Below are 15,552 nucleotides of genomic sequence, written 5' to 3'. Positions count from 1 at the left end.
ACCCAGACACCCCCGGTTGAATATCTTTTTAATAGGAATGGGATGTGTGTTTGGTCAGTAGGCAAGTAGGTTATGGGGAGGATACAGAATATTACTTTACTCCACGACACGGTTTTTATACTTTTTGAATCTATTCTTGCCAACAGAAACACTCAGATGGCTTCTGGTCTGAGTTTACTTTGGAATATAACCAACCCTACCTGACTCAGCTTTCTGTTACTCTGCAAATAACAAGCTTAATACCCCTCCTTTTTCTATGAGCTGCTTGGTAGTAAGATGCAGAGAAAGCAGAAGTACAGAGGTGAAAGTTCTCTGTTGCCCACAGCTGATGTGACAGTGAACTTCACTGAACTTCAGGCAGAGTGTACCCCTGCTTTACAGTAGCCCGAGAGCCCTTATGTCACTCTGGAAGCTATCACTCTTTTTAAAATTTCATAACTACTACTGTCACTGTTATTTTCTCTGTAGGTGGGTAGGTGGGTCCTTGAACAACTGGTCAGAAGGCATAAGACCAGAATAAAAATCTGAAACTTGTCTGGCATGAGTTCATGAGCTATGGAACAACATTCCATGAACTTAACATGGTTTCAAGGTTCATCCAATCTTATAGCATGTATCAATGCTTCATTCCTATCAGAGCTCAGTTTCTTTCCAGCTGAGTTTGATTTCTAAGCGAAAGATGGTCTTAGTCCTGCTTTCTTTCTTTTTTTTTTTCCCCTTCATGTGATCCTATTAACTAGAAGACTCTGTGCTGGGTGATGAGGAAATAATAAAGTGAATAAGAAATGACCCCTCCTAAAATTTGTATGGACCCACAAAAGATCCTGAATAACCAAAGCAATCTTCAAAAAGAAAAGCAAAGCTGGAAGCATCACAATTCTGATTTTAGTATATGTGCTGTGGAAGTGAGCACAGCATCACAATTCTGAACTTCAAGTTATAGTACAAAGCTGTAGTAGTCAATATAGTATAGTATAGTCATAAAGATAGACACAGAGATGAATGGAACAAAATAGAAAATCCAGAAACAAACCCACAATTATATCATCAATTAATCTTTGATGAAGCAGAAAAGAGTATTATTGGGAGAAATATATTCTCTTCAGCAAATGCCATTGGGAAAACTGGATGGCAACATGCAAAAGGATGAAACCGGACCACTTTCTTTCTTTCTTAGAAAAAAAAAAAACGATTTTATTTATTTATTTGACAGACAGAAATCACACGTAGGCAGAGAGGCAGGCGGGGGGTGGGCAGGCGCAGAGCAGAGAGCCTGACGTGGGACTCAATCCCAGGACCCTGAGATCATGACTCGAGCTGAAGGTAGAGGCTTAATCCACTGAGACACTCTGGTGCCCCTGGATCACTTTCTTATACCATACACAAAAATAAATTCAAAATGGATTAAAGACCTAAATGTGAGACCTATAGCCATAAAAATCCCGAAGACAGCACAGGCAGTAATTTCTCTGACACTGGCTATAACAACTTTTTTCTAGATAGGTTCCTTGAGGCAAGGGAAATGAAAGCAAAAATAAACTACTGGGAGAACATCAAAATAAAAACTTACGCACAGTGAAGGAAACAATCAGAAAAACTAAACTGCGACCTATGGAATGGGAGATGGTATTTGAAAATGACATATCCAATATATCCAAAATATATAAGATCTTATAAAACTCAACATTCAAAAACCAAATAATCCAATTTAAAGTGGGCAGAAGACATGAGCAGACATTTCTCCAAAGAAGACATACAGATGACCGACAGACACATGAAAAGGTGCTTATCATCACGCATTATTGGAGAAGTGTAAATCAAAACTATAATGAGATATCACTATACACCTGTCAGAATGGCTAAAATCAACAACACAAGAAACAGCAGATGTGGAAAAAAAGGAACAATTATGCACTGTTGATGGGAATACAAACTGGTGCAGCCACTCTGGAGAACAGTGTGGAGGTTCCTCAAAAAATTAAAAACAGAGCTGCCCGATGACCCAGCAATCACACTACTGGGTGTTTACCCAAAGAATACAAAAATACTGATACAAAAATACTATTCAAAGGGATACATGCACCCCATGTTTATAGCAGGATTAAATAAGTACAATAGCCAAAATATAGTAACAGCCCAAGTGTCCACTTCATCCATCCAAGTGATGAATGGATAAAGAAGATTGGTATATATCTATCTATCTATCTATCTTATATATATTTTGGCTATTGTACTTATTTAATAAGTACATATTTTGGCTATTGTACTTATTTAATAATATATATATCTTATATATATACATGAAATATATATTTATATATACATATATGTATACATACAATGGAATATTACTCAGCCATAAAAAGGAATGAGATCTTGCCATTTCAATGACATGGGTGGGACTAGAGAGTATTATGCTAAGCGAAATGAGTCAGTAACAGAAAGACAAATATTGTATGATTTCACTGATATGTGGAATTTAAGAAACAAAGCAAAAAAAAGAAAAAGAAAGGCAAATCCAGAAACTATAGACTCTTGGGATGCCTGGCTGGCTTAGTCAGTTAAGTGTCTTTGGCTCAAGTCATGATCTCAAGTTCTTGGGATCAAGCCCCGCATCAGGCTCCTTGTTCAGTAGGGAGCCAGCCTGCTTCTCTCTCTGACTGCTGCTCCCCCTGCTTGTGCTCTCTCTTTCTCTGTCTCTCTGACAAATAAATAAAAAAGGAAAGGAAAAGAAGGGAAAGGAAAGGAAGGAAGGAAGAAAGGGAGGGAAGGAGGAAGGAAGGAAGGAAGGAAGGAAGGAAGGAAGGAAGGAAGGAATGAGTTATGGAGTCTTTTTTTTTTTTTTTTAAAAGATTTATTTATTTATTTACTTGACAGAGAGAGATCACGAGTAGGCAGAGAGACAGGCAGAGAAAGAGAGGGGGAAGCAGACTCCCCGCTGAGCAGAGAGCCTGATGCGGGACTCGATCCCAGGACCCTGAGATCATGACCCAAGATGAAGGCAGAGGCTCAACCCACAGAGCCACCCAGGCGCCCAAAACTATAGATTCTTAACTATAGAGAACAAATATGGTTACCAGAGAAGAGGTGGGTGGGGGATGGGTGGAATAGGTGATGGGGATTAAGGAGTGCACATGTCATGATAAGCGCCAGGGGATTAAAATAAAAACTTAAAAAAAGAAAAGAAAAGAAAAGATAAGAAATGACCCCTCTCCTTAAGGAGTTTATAATCTAGTATGGAGCTATATACTTGTGAAAGTTTGAATGTCAGGAAATATATGGATTGTAATTCTCTAGTCACAGAGGGGGCCGGCATTACAGTTGGGCCTTTCTTGATTGCCTCTTTCAAACTGTCATGAAAATTAGTCTTAGTGGAATCTTGAATTAAAAACTGAAGAACATATCTGGGCTAAGTTCCATGAGTTCTCAAGAACTAATAAAGAACACTGGCCTCTGAGTCAGCTGACCTGGATTCTAGTCCATGTTTTGTTATGAACTTACTTTGTGACCTTGAGCAAGATATATAACCTCTCAGGATCATAACTTCTTTGTTAAATGGCAGTTTGGAAGAGGTCCTCTCCATGGCTTCTCCTAGTTCTAAAATCACTTTCCATGTTCGCTCCTAACACAATACAAAAAATGAACTGAAACATGAAAAGGACAGAGCAAGTTCAGACATGAACATGGGGAGAAAATGGAACTAAAGTTGTGGATATGACCAAAGAGGACAAGCAGTCACTTCTGTGTACATTACAGCAGGAGGGGCATCCCTAGACTTGAAAGGCTCGCTTATTTTTTAAGCACCAAGAAACCATTTCTCATGTATTTTTCCTTCCTTCTGTACTATCAGTGAGCGTGTCTGGCATTTAAGTCAGTGAACAAGATGGATGCTGGGCCTTCTACTGCATTCAGCAGCGCTTCTGGACACATGCAAGGTCTTACTCCCATTTCCCATAGACTGGTGTCTGAAAACTCGTCCCTTCCCTCAGAGCTGAGTTCACTCAACCCTAGGTAAATCTTTCCTCTCATTCCAGGAAAACAATCGAGACTACAAGGCACCAATCATCTCAATTTCCTTTTCCTCACCTATGAATTCATATCTTTCCACACCTATTCTTCTCAAATTCACCTCTCTGATAGGCCAGTCTTCCATCTGTGTCCTCTGGGTCTACTTCTATTACTCAGGAACTTCTCCCACTTGTTGTTGCTTTCTTCCTTCCAACTATGACCAGGCACAAGGCTTTTCCCACACAAAATAACAAAAGAAATCAGGAAAAAGAAACAAAAAAAAATCTGCTTTGACCCTGGCTCTCTGAAGAACCACTGTGTACCTCTTCCTATTTACTATTTCAAACATAAAAATAACATAGCTAATGTATATAAAGAGTTATAAAGAGTAACTTAACAACTGTGTCTGATGACCCAGCTTAAGAAAAAGAACACTACTAACATCCTTGGAGCTTCCTGTTGACACCTCTTGATGGCTTTTCCCCTTCCTCCCTCTTGAGAAATAAGCATCATTTTGAAATGTGTGTTCAGCATTCACTCACTTTTGTTTTACTCTATACTACATACTTACTACATATATTATCTCCAAACAAAATACAGTTTTACAAAGTTTTTAACTTTATATATATATTTTTTTCTCAAAATATGTGGATCTTTTTCTCACCATCTCCCCTAGTCCAGAGACAAAATACCTTTGATAATAGGTCTACTTATAGATAATTAAAAACAATTTCTAATATTGAAATTCTTTGACAAGTCAGTAAATTACTGAAATAAATTACCACTTACATGAAATTTTCTTTGGATAGGAAGGAATTTTGATGGTTTTGTGTAATGCAATCAAACATTGTCAAAATCATTTAAATTTCTTGGAAAACCCTGGAAATACAACTGTTTTCTCCATTTATTGCTCCTCCTTCACCACCATGACAATGAAATGATTCATAGATGTCACCAAATGTTCCTCATACTGTTTCAATGAAATCTTTATGTTCCTCATACTGTTTCAATGAAGTCTTTAATATATCACGTGAATAGACCTCTCTTCTGTTCTTGTGTTGCTCCAGTTGAAGATGTCACTTAGTCACTTAATTTCGGAATTAACCTTCTGTTTTTGGCTTTCATGATACTCTTCTGTCCTGGCTCTCTTCATCTTCTGTAATCTTCTTCCTCTACTTTGACTTCCTCTCCTTTGACTCTTGTCCTGTCTCTTAAACCCTAGCAGACTTTGGTCCACTGTTCTTCTATATATCTTCTTCTTGCAAGAACACACACACACCTATAGTTCAAAAACCACCTGCACACTGATGACACTTATCTCTAGCCTTGACCTCTTCCCTGAGTTTGAGACTCATATATCTAACTACCTGCTGAACCAACACACACACACATAAACACACAGATTCTTCTTAGACATCTCAGAGTCAACATGTCCCAACCTGAATTCATCATCTTCCTTCCCCATCAATTTGGCTTCTGTTCTGTATCTCAAACTCAGGTAACAGCTTAATATTCAGTCATTCCTAAAGTCAGATTCCTAAGACTCACCCTAGACACCCCCTTATCCTCCACTCTGTCCCACAGTATTCCAATTTCACTAGAGACTAAAATACTCTGCTTATTTTGTTTCTCCAAATTTTCTGGTGTTCTGTTTCCTTTCTGTTCCTACAATAGTTATCTCATTTAGGCTTTTGTTGTCTTTTGCTTTGACTACTGTAATGCTTATAATCATGCCTTCCATAAATCCTCCTTCCACTCTGCTACCAGAGTCATCTGCTTACAGATCTTACAATCTGACTACACTACTATAAAATTTAAAATATTTCATTGACTAACCACCACACCGATGTAATCTGCCCCTTTTCATGGCATATACCCAGAACCTGGCTCTTAGCCTGTCCCTTGAGCCTCATTTCCCATTTCTTCCCACCACAAACCTTATAGTATACACTTTGTTCATGTTATCCCCTCCACCTTTTTCAGTTTTACCACAGTATCTTACACTTATCTTGATTTTTATCACTTAGCTTGTTATATGAAAATTACACATTTACATGCCTTACTCACAAGACTATACGTACCTCAAGAGCAGAGATCTTATCAGCTTCATCTTAAACTTCCCATGGCTTAGCACAAAACCTGCCATATAATAATAGTTCTTGATCTGAACTGAACTGATTCACCTTAGCTGTAATCCTGAATCATGAGGAAACTAGCTCCTAAATCCAGTAATTAGTAAGGCTGTGGCTAACATTACTTTTGCATATGATTTTTAGAGCTAAATGAGTCCTTCAGAGATCATCTTGTACTATGCCTCTTAGACCCACGTATGGTTAAGCCAAAATATATCTGGAATCATATGACTCACATGGTTATGATCCTGGAGTACCAATTTCACTTCAAGATTTCAGAAAAAATGATCTTCAAGTTAAAACAAATAGAGATGTATTTTGGGGTAGCATATACTTTTTTAGCATTAAGAGAGACTGTAGCTTAAGCCGTCCTAATTTCATCCAAGACTCCATGCCATGAGAGTACAAGTTTTGTGGTGAGTAATAGTGTTTGAGAGACACTAATCTACCGATCACTATTTTACAATAGTTTAGCTCTTGTTCTAGAGCCTTCTATATAAAAACAAACAATCCCAGTGGGAACAAAGCATAGAAACAATTCCAACAACAGCCAGAAGACAGAGATTCTTCATTCTGCAACCTGGGTTAGTTTAAAAAGATGTCTGCTTGGTAGTCAGGGTAGGTCTTTTGAAATTAGTATGTCACTGTGCTTTCTGCAAAATATACCAGAGGGCAGATGAAGGTAGGGGAGAGGAAGCAGAAAAACAACATTATAACAGAACAAAGAGAAGGTCTGGGTCAAAGCGGGGGTCAAGGAGTGGGAGGAAGCAAAGGACAGTATAAGTGAGGCATTGAACATGAGGGAAAAAAGCATTCAAATAGAACTGTGGTTCAAGATGGTACCAGACTTTGGGTGTTTGGTGATGACCTAAGAAATTATTACATCTTCAATAAGATGATATAGGGAGTTTTACCCCCGGAAATTATACCTGGAGTCCTGGTAGAAAATCTTCCTAGTCTGTTTTTCAACACATCTACACATCAAATTTGAGAAACAAAAGAAACAGAGGAAACAGCAAGGGGACCATTAGGAAGGGTTAATTTAAAACAGGTAATGGGGGTGCCTGGGTGTTATAGTTGGTTAAGCAACTGCCTTTGGCTCAGGTCATGATCCCAGGATCCTGGGATCAAGTCCTCCATCAGGCTCCCTGTTCAGCAGGGAGTCTGCTTCTCCCTCTTACCTTCCCCCTCTCTTGCTCGCTCTGTCTCTCTCTCTCTCTCTCAAATAAGTAAATAAATAAAATCTTAAAAAAAAAATAAAACGGGTAGTGGGGTTGATTTGATTCAAGCAACAGTTACCCAGGGCCTCTTGTGTATCAGCATGGTTCTAGATGCTGGAGAAACAGAGATACCAAGGTTGGGCCCCAGCCTGAAAGGGCTTTGCAGTTAGTTGTCTTTAAAGATGCCTGAGAAGGAAGATCCAACAGTAGAAAATCTGGTATCTCATGCCTAGGCTTTCCTGTGAAGACATCACTGAAAGCTAAATCAGTGAACCATATTATCTGGTGACTTTACGTGATCTAAAACTTTCCTAGCAAAGAGGAGCGCCGAATCTGCCCCAGGTTTGGGTTATCACATGTCAGGCTGAGCAAAGAAGGAAAATACTATGGATTTTGAGAGTGACTTTCAAGGGCAGAAAATTTCTCCCAAATTCTATAACTAAGACATCCTCTAGTGGTATTAGAAAAATATTTTCTCAATATAACCTCTTAAAGAAAAATACTAAGCTAATTATCATTTTCCATCTTATTTAAAACCTTCTTGTAAATGACCTGTTAAGAGGTACCTGGTGGGGGCGCCTGGGTGGCTCAGTGGGTTAAAGCCTCTGCCTTCGGCTCAGGTCATGATCCCAGGGTCCTGGGATAGAGCCCTGCATTGGGCTCTCTGCTCAGCAGGGAGCCTGCTTCCTCCTCACTCTCTGCCTGCTTCTCTGCCTACTTGTGATCTCCGTCTGTCAAATAAATAAAATCTTAAAAAAAAAAAAAAAAAAAAAGAGGTACCTGGTGGCTTAATCTGCCGCCCAGCTCTTAAGCATCAACCCTTAGCTCAGGTCATAGTCCCAGGGTCCTGGGATCAAATACCCACCCCCCCCATGCTTCTCCCTCTCCTTCTTCCATGCTCATGCTCAAGCTCTCTCTCTAAAAAAGAAAAAATATATATGTTTATATCATATATATCATAATAGAAATGTAAAAGTTTAATACGAGGATAGGAAGACTTATTAGAACTAAAAGATGAGAGGTTTTTTAAAAATAGAAATGAAAAATTGGGGCGCCTGGGTGGCTCAGTGGGTTAAAGCCTCTGCCTTCAGCTCAGGTCGCGAACCCAGGGGATCGAGCCTGGCTGCATCGGGCTCTCTGCTCAGCGGGGAGCCTGCTTCCTCCTCTCTCTCTCCGCCTGCCTCTCTGCCTACTTGTGATCTCTGTCCGTCAAATAAATAAATAAAATCCTAAAAAAAAATAGAAATAGAAAAGATAAAATAAGAGGGCAGATGCAAGAGATCCAGCATCTAAGTAATTTAAGTTGCAGAAAGTACAAGTTGCAGAAAGACAGAACAGAGGAAATTATGCAAAGAAGAAACCTGAGAACTGAAGAAAATGATTTTTAGACTGAAAAGGACTTTAAAGTACCTAGAACAATGACTGGCGGGTTGGGGGAAGCCAAAGCCAAAATCAACTAACAACATCATGACATATCAGAACAGGAGGAATGAACAAAAGAAAACCCTACAACCTTTCAGAGATAAAAACTAAATACAAGGGATCGGAAATCAGAATGGCATCAACTTCTCAACCAAGCTATTTAGAGACAGAGGAAAATGGAGAAATACTTTCAATATTTGAGGGGAACTTAATTCCAGTTAATATCCTATATTCAGCCAAACCATCAATCAAATGTGAAGGAAGAAAAATGATATCTTGAATGTACAAAGTCTGAAAAAGCGGCAAGGTCTTGTGGGGCCTGCATCTTGCATAATTTGGGGAGCCCACTTTAAGGAAAAGTTGTCAAGTTACAAACACAAAATTGGGTGTGGATGTGAATATTTATTTATATTGAGAAAAGAAATCACAACAAATGGGAGCCTTGGAGGCTCACAGCTCTTGCTTCTAAGATCTCTTTAAAAAATGTGACACAAATGCTTCATGATGGCTACTTGGCTTTTCCTCCCCGTGGGTCAACTTGCAGCAGGTTGCAGCCCTCACAGTGGCCATGTGAGCTTCAGCACCTTCAGGACAAATCCACCTCATCCTCCACATGCCCTTTCTCAGGAAGTTATGCTCCAGCAAAACCAAACTGAGTGAGAAGGCATGTATTCCAAGAATCAGAATCCAGTACCATCAACAAGATGGCAGCCAGGGGAGCTCCCAGGGTAACAAGGGACTCAGAATAACCAGTCCCAGAGAATGAGGTTGGAGACGCTGAGCCAGGATGCTTCTAAGAAAAGCATCAAACTGACTACATTCTTGATGCTTTATTGGGAGGAACTTTACCCTCCTGTCAAAGTTTGAGTCAGAATTGTAGTGAGTGTTCAAAAAACACTAAGCAACTGAAGAAGAGGTAGCAATGACTAAGTCCAGGGGATAGAAAAAGCTTGTATGAGAAAGGAAGTGTAGAAATCATGATTTATCACACAGCTGGATTGTGAATAACATTTACAGAGTCATAATAATGTAAACACTAAACATTGCTATATCAAAAAAGTTAGGCTATAACTATATTGGGACATTGTAAGAAAGGGAAGCAAATGTGATAAAGAAAAATGAGGGCATAAGGGAGAGATCCTTATCCTCCCAGGCAGGATGTCAGTAGATACTATCCAGAACTAGGGAAAAGAAAGAGAAATAGCCAGTATTAGCATGTTATTTGGCAGTATGAAGGTAAATATGATAGAAATAGCTGAGAGCACTGAAAATAGTTGCCTCAAGGGAGATAGCTCAGTGTAGACTTAGTAAGAACTTGTGACTTTTAAGACTACATATTTATTTTAAAAAAAGGCTAAATATTTATTTATATTGACCAAAATAGAAAATTAAAAAAGAAATTAATAGCTTCAAGAGGAATAAATGAGCCAGGAAAGACTTTGGAAATAAACTGAAGGTGCCTCTTCTAAACCACTTCCCAATTCCATGTTTTTCAGATTGTGTTCCTGTGACCACCTGCATTCAAATTATCTGGAGTGCCAGTTTATATAATTCAGATTTACAGACTCATCCCAAGCCTAAATAATCAGCATTTCTTGGACTGGACCTCAGAATCTATAATTTTAAAAAGTTCTCTACAACCACTGCATTATCTATTGCTTTTTTAGTAAACCAAAGAACAACAAAAAGTAAAAATAAAACAGCAAGAATAATCCATGTAGAAACAAAGAGTCAATGACTCATAAAACATACTATGGTAGGTACTGCTAGTTGTTTACCCAATATCCATTCTCCTCTTCTTCCTTGAAAGAATCCTTACTTTGTTGTATTGGCAACATGGTCAGCTAAACCACTAGATTTGCTCAGGCTCCCTTACAGTAAGGAGTGGCTTTGTGACTTAGTTCTTATATGAATGAGGTACAAGAAGTCTGTTGGGTAGAGCTTTCAAGAATGATCTATTATTGGGCGCCTGGGTGGCTCAGTGGGTTAAGCCGCTGCCTTCGGCTCAGGTCATGATCCCAGGGTTCTGGGATCGAGTCCCGCATCGGGGCTCTCTGCTCAGCAGGGAGCCTGCTTCCCTCTCTCTCTCTCTGCCTGCCTCTCTGTCTACTTGTAATCTCTGTCTGTCAAATAAACAAATAAAAAATCTTTAAAAAAAAAAAAAAGAATGATCTATTATTATAAAAACACAGGTTCAGCTGGCACACACCTTCTGTCCTTTGTTGTGCCCTTTTTTCTGGTAAGCCCTCTCTGAAAAGAAGAGATGCCTGTCTTTCAGTGAGTAGGAAAGCCATATACTAAGGATGGTGGTACAGGAAGACAGAGGATACTGGCCCAGTCCAGAGCTTCTCACCTCTAGATATCTAGCTATCTGAGAAAAACAAACTCCTCACTTATGTTACTCTGGTGGGATTTTCTGTTACTTGTAGCTGAATGAAGTCCTAATGACATCTCACACTTGTTCAAATGTTTATTTGATGGGTATTGAACACATTTTGTTGAGCGCCTCCTGTGCTTAGAATAACACAATGCACCAAATCAATTAGGCTCTTTCCTTCATAGAATGTGGAATCCAGTTATAGCTAAAGAATCTACAGATATTTGAGTCCAGGATTCAGAGAGGCTATGGTTTGTTATCCCAGACACCAAAGCAACACAGTACATCAAACTGAACAACTTGATTTATATACATATCTAGGAAATCCTCAAGAGACCACATGCTGGAAAGAGTCTGAATGCCAGGAGGCCTAACTTCTAACAAAATAGGTTTGGGTACTTGCTTAGTTTTCCCTGTATCTCCCCTTGCTCTTTGAATAAACTAAAAGATTGGGCTTGGTAATATTTCAGGCTATGCTCAGCTCTAAAATATTTTTGCAGTTACGCTGAACAAAGGTTCGCATGAAATATGCCAAACAAGAATGTTTCTGAATTTAGATTCTAAGAGTTCAAGTCAGAGACTATATTCAATAAAAAAGTCAGGAGAAACTATCACAAAGAACTCCCCATCCTCAAATTAAATGAACAAATAAAAAGACACCATGTAAGGTACTGAGGTATTATAGAAGAAGTTCTGGTTTGAGTCCTGGCCCTGCCACTTACCAGCTAGATAACCCCAGGCCAGATACTCAGTATTATAAGACTCACCTTCCCCATTTATGAACTAAGCAATTACTCTTTCCTCACCCTGCTGCTTATGGAAATCACCTTGTACAATGTAAAGCCCCCTTACGATGTGATACCAGCAAGATATCAATAACAGCTCATTCTATCTAAATCTGCAAGGGAATAAATGAGTATGCTTTGGTATTTTCAGTTTAAATTCTTCCTCACATAAGGGGGATACACGTTTTGAGTTGCTCTGTCCCTTCAGGAGTGCAGCCTGTGACACAGAGAAAAGATAAGACAGAGACAAAGATCTAAAATTCAAGTCACCTCTAGCCCCCAGCAAAGGTTTGGGGGACAAGACTGGTTAAAAGGAAGGCTGAGTTCAAAGGAAGTGTGGGGATTACAAAACTTACTGGTTCCTCTAATTGTTCCTACTCGATATTGTGTAGTACTGTGCATGATCTAGTTTTGGTCTTGCAACCTGTCTCTAGAAATAACTACAGATGTGAAATCTGTCTGGTATACATCCATTAGTTGATGACACAGTGGTGACTTCCACTCTCTTAGCGCAATTATAAAAAGTTTTGCAATAACAGAACTTTGGCTATGGGAGCGGTTCCACATATGGTAAATCTGCCCTTATCCATTTCCAACAGGCAAACGCGTTTGAGGAAAAGAGATAATCCTTTGAATACAATCAACGTAAGTAATATCTGTACTTTGACCGATTAAGCATGGCAGCCGATGTTACCTTTCGAGTTAGCAGTTTGTCTTTCTTTTTACTCCTTTTCTCTCCCTATCTCACAGTGCCATTTGCTAAGATGAGGCAAGAGACACAACCAAGGACATACTGGAGCACACCCCAAATAGAATCACTGGTGTCAAACTCCAGCTTTGATACTTCACCTGGGTCGTCATAACCATTGTCCACCAGAAGGGTGAGGGAGGAATCCACAGAATACAAGGAAAAACCTGCAGCCTGAGGTAAGGAGTGGTACTGTCGCTACCTCCCATGGAAGAAGTGAGAGGAAACCAAAGTCCTTTCAAAGGAAACTGAATGCGTCACACCAGAACTAATAATGCCCAACCAGAAGTAACGCTTCCCTTCTGCTTACATTAGGCATTCTCCCTTGTTAAATCAAGACACCATATTCAATAAGGCCTTCATATCAATTCCACGTCTGTTCCAGAAACTCCAGGAGCGGAGGGCAAGCACAGCCTCACGAAGCGGAAGAACCCTCAGCCAAGAAGAGCGCCGCCGGAAGTGACGCCGGCCCCCGTCTTCCGGTATGTTATGACTCTCTTCCACAAAGTTTGACACCGACAAACTCCAGACTGTACCGAACAGGTTAAGTAGTACATGTTTCTTAGAACAATAAGTCGTACTACCTATTAAAGTGAATGTAAAGACCCAGATAAGATTCTTACGCCACTTTATGATCCCAGCAACCACTGTTGGAGCGGTGGGCGGGGCCGGGGGGCAAACGGTCAGGGATGCGGAGGAACATGGCAGCTGTGAAGGGAAATGGCCGAAGGGCACGTGGAATCAATGGTCGCTTCTCAGAAGAGGTGGCTGTCTAAAATTTTTTCAAAGATCTCTTTCATGAAGCGACCGGTTTCCCTTTCTGAAGCGCAAATCCTTCCCACATCTGGGGCTGGAATGTATCTGCAGAGGTTAGACTCTGGACCCAGACGGGTCGCCTGAAACGATGTTTGGGTCCAGTGTAAACCTCCCCGAGCCCTGCTCACCGCCCCTCGGCCCCTACCCACGGAGGCCGCAGTGGAAGCTAAGTCACAACTCGGGGAGCTTTGTCGGCCGGTCGCCTGTTGTTACTGAATCCCGGGCTTCCTGGCTCGGGGAGAGGCTCCGGCTCGTCCTATTTGTGGGCAGGCGCTCACGAGGCCGACGGTAGGGCGCTGAGTGCCCGCGGCGACGTGGGACCGGCCGGTCTCGGCCCGAGAGGAGCCCTGCGGGCGGGGTGTCCTCGGATCCTGGGACCCGCGGGGCGGAATGGACGGCGGGGGCTTCGCACTTCGAAGCTCCTCTGGCCCAGCCGCACGGTCTGCCTGACCGGCCGTGGCCGCGGCCGCCGGCGACCCGACAGCGGTGCGCGCCCAGGAGCCTCCCCAATCAGCTGCCCCAGCCCTGGGCCGGCCGGCCCCTCCGACTCTCCTGCGCGCTGCATGCCCCCCACCCTTCCGCCCCATCCACCCCGCGGGAGGCCGCGTCCCCTGGCCCAGCCCGCTGGCCGTCCTCGCCCCCAGCCCGCAGCGGCGGCTCACCTGCGCCGAGCGCCCCGGAGTCTTCCGCTGCCCGCGTCGAGCGCCCACTGCCGCAGCCGCCCGGCAGGTGCGAGCGCCCGGCCCGGCCCAGGCAGCGCCGCCAGCCGGCGCTCCCCACCCCTGCCCGCCTCTCCCCGCCCTCGCGGGCGTGCGGGGCCTCCCGTCCCAAAGCCCGCACTTCCCTCCACGCCCCTGACACTCCCGCCGAGGTGCTCTCCGGCCCCAAGACACGCCCTGGGGTGTGCTCGGACGGCAGCCGGTTCCTGGGCACCCGAGGCGGACGGCGAGCCACCGTGACCTCCTATGATGCAAAGCGCTTGCAGAGCCTGGGAGGCGGCGAGGCTTCGGGAGCAGAGGCTGTCGCAAGAAGGCTGTTTACCGAGCGGGCAGTCGAGGTGAACACACCGGCGACCCAGTCACGGATCTCCCTGCAGCAAAGGAATGCTGTGGAGTCATATCCTGGACCAGAGTCCGATTTTCTGGTTTTAGCTTAGGGTCACACGCGATCTGCCGCATGTTAGATCCGCACAGTTCCAGGCACTGGAGAAAGAGCTGCGAAGCAAAGCCCCTGCTGGAACGGGCTCGCTTCCGACGAAGAAATGCGCGACTTTCTTTGTAGTATCCGTGTGTGCTCAGTGCCCTCTTCTGTAAGGGGTTGGCCTCGTAGTTTCCTACTCTTAATCGTAACACCCTGCGGAAGTTAAAAACTTACCCCTTAGCAAGAGCTAAGGTTCCACGTCAGACCTACGGATCCGAATCTGGGAAGGAGTGAAGGCAGAAGGACCTGTTATAAAAGTTACCTAGGTGACCTCAGGAAGTCAGGGTTGAGAACCTCGCTTCTAGATCTCTAAGATGCCTTCCAGCTTGTTCCGTTGTTATCAGTGCTAGAAACCAAGAAAGCCTTCATGGACAAGATGGTCTACGTAGGTTTTAAAGAAAGGTGAAGGATATACAGGAGCAGGGCGGCAGGGGACGAGATCCCAACTACAGCCTCTTTTGATCAAGTAACCTTTCTTTTCTATAAAGTCAAATGAAGGCGCTTCTGAGAATAAGGCATCAACCTGAGCAAATCTTTCCTCTGTGAGACAGAGTGAATGAGGCCTGATGGAAGATAATGGCAGAGAGGCGCTGCTATCAGTTAAAAGGCTAATTGAGCCACGCAATTCAGATGGATTGTGTGCCAGCCCCAGGAGTTGGGAAAGCTCCTCTTTTATTTCCCATCAACTTGGGAATTTAGCTAGCCACCAGACCTCATCTTGGCACTTGCTCACATCCATTGTTTTTGAAATGGGTGAGAACGTGGAGTCCTGGATGTCTGTTACCCTGGGAAACTCTGTCGCTAGAAGATCCCTGCAATGGTCAGGCTTTCTCTTCAGTGATGT

General features: G+C 42.6%; 1 protein-coding gene across 1 annotated transcript in view; it reads right to left on the bottom strand.

The window, feature by feature from the left end:
• Positions 1–14,764, bottom strand: part of TMEM45B (transmembrane protein 45B) — a 37,158-nt gene extending 22,394 nt beyond the window's left edge. Inside the window, exon 1 of the mRNA XM_032356822.1 lies at positions 14,171–14,764. The gene's annotated coding sequence lies outside the window, so the exon portion shown is untranslated. The remainder of the gene's footprint in view (positions 1–14,170) is intronic.
• Between the last annotated feature and the right edge of the window lie 788 nt (positions 14,765–15,552).

Source organism: Mustela erminea, chromosome 9 (assembly GCF_009829155.1).
Source record: "Mustela erminea isolate mMusErm1 chromosome 9, mMusErm1.Pri, whole genome shotgun sequence".
Taxonomy (NCBI): Eukaryota; Metazoa; Chordata; class Mammalia; order Carnivora; family Mustelidae; genus Mustela; species Mustela erminea.
This window is presented reverse-complemented; position numbering and strand designations above follow the sequence as displayed.